The 7,998-nt window shown below is 50.0% G+C and overlaps 1 long non-coding RNA gene across 1 annotated transcript; it reads right to left on the bottom strand.

The window, feature by feature from the left end:
- Nucleotides 1-1,017: 1,017 nt before the first annotated feature.
- On the bottom strand, nucleotides 1,018-2,486 carry LOC146857375 (uncharacterized). Its single transcript, XR_014979574.1, has 3 exons — nucleotides 2,159-2,486; nucleotides 1,683-2,067; nucleotides 1,018-1,423 (listed from the first exon to the last, which is right to left on the bottom strand). It is a non-coding gene; the product is annotated as an uncharacterized LOC146857375 (long non-coding RNA).
- Nucleotides 2,487-7,998: the final 5,512 nt, after the last annotated feature.

Below are 7,998 nucleotides of genomic sequence, written 5' to 3'. Positions count from 1 at the left end.
TGGGGAGTATTAGGGACGTGACCTGGTTGGTGTGACAGGGCCTGGAAGGCGGGCAGCGCAGTGTAGGCAGTGGGAGTTGCACACTCAGCATGCAAAGGTGTCGTGTGTGTGCCCAGGGTATGTCTGACAGCAGGCGTTAGATGTGCGGATGGACATAGCTCGGAGTCTGGCTGCTACATCAGACTGTAGTGTGATGTGCATTATGAAAGGACAGGATGGTGGTGCAATGTGCACCTTGCATGTGCTGATGGGCCAGCCTTTGGCACCGCGTGGCGGCAACAGTGGCATAGACAAGCTGAGGACAGCCAAATGAATGGGTGGAGGGAGGAAGTGAGGAGCATCTTGGAGGCGTGTGTGTAGCCAAATCTGGATACTCTCTGGGCCCTTGCTGCAGGGGCCGCAGCAGCAGGCGGCATCTCCTTGCAAAATGCCAGAATTGGCACACAAGACTAGGATTTCAGAAGGACAACTGCAACAGGCGCGTGTGTAAAGTAAGGAGTGTCCAGTGTCACATGGCACACCCAGAGACAATGCATGCACAATCACCAAAGAAGCATGACACCAGATCAGGAAACTGAAGGCCGACCTGCGCACAGGAGACACACCCTCAGCAGCTGTTGATGGCCCATTGTGTGGACCAACATGCCCAAAAATATACACGACCATGTACTTCATGCCCAATAGGGAGCCTAATCCATGAGCAACTGCATGCATGTTGCTAAACGACACATGGACTCCTATGCATAATCTTCCACAACTATGCCAGATATGCCGCATGCAAAGTGGCAAGAGACCTGCATTGACAGAGATGAGGCACCTTGGAGTGTGACGAACACCTTTATTACTCAGCCTCACACTAAGGGAAATGCATCAATTGGAACAGACTCACAGGTCATTTGGCTGACCATGTGTGAGCTACACTGGACACCCCCTTCAACACACAGATGTGGTAAATCCTACTGAGCTGGCACACAAGTGAAGGGGTTGAGCCTAACACCCCTTGCTGCACACGGAGAGTCTACAATTCCCCATTGAGCCTCATATGGGGATGTCCCACACTATGTCCACCATTAGCATCCCGTATGTTCCTGAGGGACGTTATACATACATTGATGCCTTCATCAGAATCCACAAACCATTACAGATGACTGTCAGGAAGGGTGACTATCAATTCATGGGAGCCATTTAACACGTCATGTGGCCCATGGTGAGTCGAAATGTATGCATGGTAACACAACATGCACAGGAGCAGTCCCCACATATCACAAACACGTACCACCCACAAAATGCCTTGCTGCACTCCTTACCCCAAATGACTTTTCACCATGTCTGTGCATGTAACTCTGATCCAGCACACGTTGCAATACTCATGAGGAATAGCAGGAGGGCAATGATGACATGAGCAGACGACAGCCGCAAGAACCTGGGGAGGACAGACACACAACAAGTCAGCGGAGAGCTAGTAATCTGCAGACATGTACATGTACTCTACAGGAATGATGTTGTCACCATGCCCTTAATAAATTTAGTGTCCCAGCTAAAATGTGTAGAATGACATCATCACTTGAATGACACATCAGAACACACATCCAAGTCACTTAGCACACAGTCAGCTCGACACACACATTGCAACACATGCCACACAAGGCTCAAAGCGTGCACACTCAGACACAGGGACTCACCATCATGAGAAGAAGTTGCGGATAAGCTGACTCCGAATGTCCTCATCCTCATCCTCATCCTCAATTGCCCCGTGCCCGAGCCCTTCATCTTTCACGGTTGGATGATCCTGCTCATCCGGATCAAGGATGAGTGGCACGGCCTTCTCCACTGCCATGTTGTGCAGCATGCAGCACACAATGAAGATTTTGCAGACCTTCACCGGGGCATATGGGAGGGCGCCGCCGGTCTTGTGGAGGCACCGTAATCTGCTCTTCAGGAGTCCAAACGTCCTCTCAATCACGCACCTCGTCTGCCCATGGGTGTCGTTGTACCGGTGTTCTGCGGCTGTTCTGGGGTTGCGGAGAGGCGTCATCAGCCATGGCATGTTGGGATAGCCAGAGTCCCCTACATGGAAACATCATGTGAAGAAGTGGGTCAGGAGATGCTGTAAGATACAAAGATAGCGCAAAACACAGGACTAACAGAGTATACCCACCAACAAGACATGCTCATTCCGCGTGCAGCTGCAGCATCATTTCTGGCACCCTGCTACGCCTCATGATGTATGCATCGTGTGCGGACCCTGGAAAACAGGAACAGACATGGGAAATCAGCATGTTAGCAAGGCACACCACAAGGGCATTAATGGAGTGGTAATGTTTTCTGTTTCTATAGGCTACCTCCTGTGCCTGTGGTGGTACCAAAGCCACATGTGTCCCATCAATGGCCCCAATTACATGATCAATAACTAGAAGCAGCGCACTCCTAATAATTCAAGTAAGAACGATATGTTTGTCGCTTTTTGCTTAGGTGCTACGGTGGTATGCTCGCTGTCAGTCGAGCATAAAAAGAATTAAAGAAAGAACTAACCATGGGGTGGTTACCACTGTGCACAGTACTGGGGGTAACTATGACCCTTCTGTATTAACACCTTAATATGTGCTAAATAATCAAACGAAACAATTACATGCAAAACCATATATTAAGTCATATATGACAATTGTTGCAGCATGTGTACATATAAATCATTTTCTGAACAATGTAGAAAATGATTTATATGTACACATGCTGCAACAATTGTCATATATAGTGATTATTTAGCACATATTAAGGTGATAATACAGAAGGGTCATAGTTACCCCCAGTACTGTGCACAGTGGTAACCACCCCATGGTTAGTTCTTTCCCCAATTACATGAGGCGTCCCTAACAGGGCATAGAACTCACCCTTGACACCTGTCAACTGCTCACGAGTGGGAACATGGATGAATTCATCCAGGTGCATCATCATGGCTTCTAAAACATCATGCAGGACACGGCTGAACATTGTCTGGGACATGCCACCAACATCAGCTATGGTCAATTGAAACGTGCCGGTGGCAAAAAAATGTAGGGCTGCCATCACCTTCATCTTGGGGGTCAGAGCTGTAGGATACCTGTGTTGTGGTTGGAGGTGTGGTGCAAGCCGGCGGGTCAAGTCCTCTATCAACTCTTGCGAGAAGCGGTATCTGCGTATGAGGTCATGTTCACGCATGGCATCCAGGTCTGGCATTCGTCTGGGGAGAGGCGGTGCCCTGCAGAGATTTGGAAAGAATAACGAAGAGTGAGTACATTACCACACCAATGTCACTGAGGTGAGCACATGTTCAACAGCTAATACACATCTGCTTAATACAGAGTCTGTGCTGTGCAATACATCCAGGACACGTAGGCCAGCCACGTGATACTCCTACGAAGAGCCAGCTACAATAGTTGCATGGCAATGTTGACGTGACATGCCATTAAAATAGCTGTGGGCCAGTGTAAGTGACAAGCCAGACACATGACATGAGTGACAGACATCCACATATCAGCATTTGAAGGATGTCATCTCATACTGACAGCTGGCGGGAGTCTAGAAGCACAGGTCACATGGCATCTGAAAAAGGACAGATAACACACATTTCCATGAAGGGGTACATGTCAAAAACTGATGACACAGACATTGAGAGAACGCAGATATTGCCTCATGTCAGGAAGTCATCTTCGAACCATCATGACACATGTAACGTGTGAGTCCACATGTGGCATGGTGTGCGTATATGTGTGTCATGCACATATGCACACAGACACATGTTGGATGCTGCAACAGCAGATGGAGTTGACGGAACACCAACGGAAAGCTCATGGAAACACATGACACACACATGACATAGTCACATCGTGGCACGCTGGTAGTCACATGTCAGGTGTAATTATCCGTATACCTGGCATCAGGGGACAGTTGCAGGTGTTCTTGACTGTGCCATACCAGTGATGCAGTGCTTGACACGTGTCGTACATGCACACATGTGCAAAGTGTGAAGGGGAAGTGTGCCACGTAGTGCCCCATCACACATGACATGTGTAAACAGCTTATCACACATCTATTGTGCCACGACATGAGGAGACATGTGCCACATCACTGCCTGACACACCTAGGCCCTGCACATGAAGGACTGCACTGACAATGACTTGATGTCCAGCCTTGTGCGAGTCTGACACCTCCATTCCTATTGTGTGCGCCTCCTATCACCAGTGTAAGCTGTGAAACGCAGTACACACGCTCTGAGGGCGTGTGTATGGCCCGTACTCACGCGTGAGTACCTGCCGTACACGCGTGAGTACGTGCCATATCACTAGGCCCTACGGTACCCCCAACTATAGTGATAGGCACGTACTCACGCGTGTACGGGCCGTACACGCGTGAGTACGTGCCGTATCACTAGGCCCTACGGTACCCCCAACTATAGTGATCAGCACATACTCACGCATGTACGGCCCGTACACGCGTGAGTACGTGCCGTATCACTAGGCCCTACGGTACCCCCAACTATAGTGATATGCACGTACTCACGCGTGTACGGGCCGTACACGCGTGAGTACGTGCCGTATCACTAGGCCTTACGGTACCCCCAACTATAGTGATCGGCACGTACTCACGCGTGTACGTGCCGTACACGCGTGAGTACGTGCCGTATCACTAGGCCCTACGGTACCCCCAACTATAGTGATCGGCACGTACTCACACGTGTACGGCCCGTACACGCGTGAGTACGTGCCGTATCACTAGGCCCTACGGTACCCCCAACTATAGTGATAGGCACGTACTCACGCGTGTACGGCCCGTACACACATGAGTACGGCCCGTATCACTGTAGTGATGGTGCCGTACCTGTGTGGGGATTTAAGAATTACAATGGGGACACATGAGGGACAAGGATTAGGGCCTAAATGCATGCTGGTTGTCATGGATACCGAGTTTCAAGTTCAAAATTTAACATCATGTGGTCTGGAAAAAGCAGTTGGCCACATTATACATTGTTGCAAAGTGGTTGTTGACTTGAAATGATGCTGCAAAATCGAAGATGCGAAGGCTGTCACTGGTGTATGTATAAAGGGATTGGAGGAAACTCTGTACTCCTGTAAATGAAATAGGCCAGCAAGGCAGATATAAGGCAGGCCTAACCCATGAGACGGCACTTGCCTGCACAACATGTCAGTCGATACCACTGCTGCTGTATTGTCTCCCTCTGGCACCATGTCAAGGACTGTGGAGAGGGCCCAGCCTTTCACCCAGGAGGAGATCGAGGCCCTGCTGGATGTGATCCTCCCACGGTACCCCATGCTGTATGGTCGACCAGGGGAGCAGGTGAGTGCTGACTCCACTACCTTTGCCTGTGCACCTTTATTGTGTCTGTCACTTCTGGCATTGTGTCCAGGTGTGACAGACATGCAATGTTGGTTGGAGTGGGTCCCAGGGGGGGTGGATGGCTTATGTCTCTCATGCAGGGCTTGATGTAGTTCATGTGTGCACTCCTCACTTGCATTGTGCTTACTGTGACATTCACTGCATAGTGCATGGCACATTCAGCCAGCCTAATCCTCTTGGGCATTCTTGTTCTATTGTCCTGCGGTGATTCAGTGGTCCCTCCGGTGTGACAGGTGACTGCACCCACAGATGTGTGTGAGAGTTGAGTGGAGCTGTGGTGAGAGTGGTGAGAGTGTCAAAATGATGTGTACACCCCCTAGACATTGATGTGTGTGAATGTTTCTTGTCATGTGGGTGAGTGTCTATGTGGAGTGTTGCACCACAGCTGCATGGAGGAGGCAACTGCTCAATCCATCTGATGTGTGAAGTAAGCCGTGCTGTGTGTCTGACTTGCTGAGCTAGCCCCACACCTGTGACCCCCCCCCGGCAAGTGGCACATGTGCAGAGTGAGGTTTGCATCCACTGTTGCCAACGGCAGGTGATTGATGTGTGCCTGTGTGTGTCTGTGTACTCTGCTGAGGTTTCGTCATTGGCCTGGGGCATGTGACTGCTTTGCGGTGCTGTCCATCAGCCTTGTGTTGCTTGGGATGCACAGTGTGTGCCATGATCAGGGATTGTTTCGCACCCCTCATGCCACCTGTGTACTTACTATGCCATGTAGTGCATTGTTGCGATCCCAGTAGAAAAAGTCCCTATGACTAAGGTGCTATTACTTGCCAGCATACTATGCCCTGTTCAACAAATCAAAGATGTTCAAATGTGTGTCTCTGTGACATGGTGCAGGTGTAGTGATGTTGTCCCACTTTGTCATCCACACAGGTAACCGCCTACCACAAGGGGAAGATCTGGAAGGATGCCGTCAAGGCCGTGCAATCGGTGGAGGGTCGCAGTCGGCGCCTGCCACAAGTGAGGAAGAGATGGCAGGACATCCGGTGCTGGACCCGGAGGATCGCCCGGGTCATGCTGAAGGAGGAGGCTCCTTGCAAGCATGGCGGGCGCCAGCACCTGACCCACCAGATGAAGCGTGTCCTGGCGGTGGTCTTCCCTGACCTGGATAGGCGGATACAGGAGTTACAGCAGCAGGAAGGGGGTAGGTACATGTGTGTTTGTTGTGTGTCGCCAGCTTTTGAAGCTGCTCAGTCGCCTGGATACACTGCCAGGCTATATATGTGCAGTGCATATCCTGTTCCCCCAAGTCAACCTGTGCTGTTCTTCCTCCCTTCCCCTCCTTGACATGTGTTACCTGGTCTGTGTGTTATCACTATTGCACATGGTCATCTAGCCTGCCAGTTTATCAAGGTGCACACTGCTTTCAGCATCATGTGTGGGGGTGGTCTGCCTGTGCCCTGTCCTGTTCAGTCATTTGGGGGTGCATAATTGTTGGCACTGATGCTGAGTCTCAACATAGGGGTGTGAGGGTTCAAATGAACAGACTTGCAGCATGCATTACCAATGTTGTGGCCTCAGACATGATGTGCATGAGTGGGATATACGCATAGTGCCGGGACAGTTGCTCCTGTAACAGTCAGCTCATTCCAGGACCATGGAGCAGTGTGCCCACTACAGTCCCCTGACACAGCCTGCCCTCCTACTCATGTGTGTCATCCAACACTGTGCACATTCACTGTGGGTTCAGCATGGCTCTGCCTATGTGGCATTGTTCCCTGGCCTAGGTAGTATTTTTCACATGTGTGATACATTTGCCCACTGGACAGGGATACACCAGTTTGCTTGTGCATACTCACACTGGGCAGTGCCTGTGTGGCTATTCACAACAATCTGTTGATGTTTGTTTGTGACCAGTATGTTTTGGCAGCCCTACAAGGTGATGTCGTGTTAATGAAGCTAGTTTTCAAGCACAGTTATTGTAACCCTGAATAAGAGGTGTCACTTCTTGATCGGTATCAGTCACATTGACTCAGGTATGGGTGGGTGTGTGCGGGAGGGGCGTACATGTTCAACCCTGATGTTTCATTGCCAGTTCTGACTTGTGTGTGATGTTTCGCAGTACAAAAAAGTCATCGTGCAGTGCCCCCGTGATGTTGGCCAGTGCTTAATGTTCGTGCTTCATTGCCTGTGTCAGTTTTTGACAATCATGTATCCTGCTTGTATATTTTTGGCACCTGTGTGTGGTTCAGATGCTACACAGTTGTGACTTTGTGTGCTGACATCTGTGGGTACATTCTGGCTTGCCATGAGGGGGAACCCACAGTACAGCTAGGCTTTTTTGCTAAACAATTGCAGGCCCATTAGCTTATGCATTGTCCTGGGTGTGGACATGTGTGCCACTCCAGATGACAGTCAGTAGGTCATATGTGTAGCCAACTGTGTGATGAGGTGATGGATAGCCGTGTGACAAATGACATTATTCAAGTCGTTACTCAGAGAAAATGTCCATTGGCACTCACTACACCTGTCAACATGTCTCAATGTTTCATATGCTTGACCTTGTTGTTTTGTTGTGAAGGACAATGATGTGCCTGCATGACAGATGTCTCCCAAGGAAGTGCACAAGACACCACATTTACACTTTCCAGGGACACGCTG

This window comes from Triturus cristatus, chromosome 3_2 (assembly GCF_964204655.1).
Source record: "Triturus cristatus chromosome 3_2, aTriCri1.1, whole genome shotgun sequence".
Taxonomy (NCBI): domain Eukaryota; kingdom Metazoa; phylum Chordata; class Amphibia; order Caudata; family Salamandridae; genus Triturus; species Triturus cristatus.
Note: the sequence above shows the minus strand (reverse complement) of the source record. Positions and strands in the feature narration are given on the sequence as shown.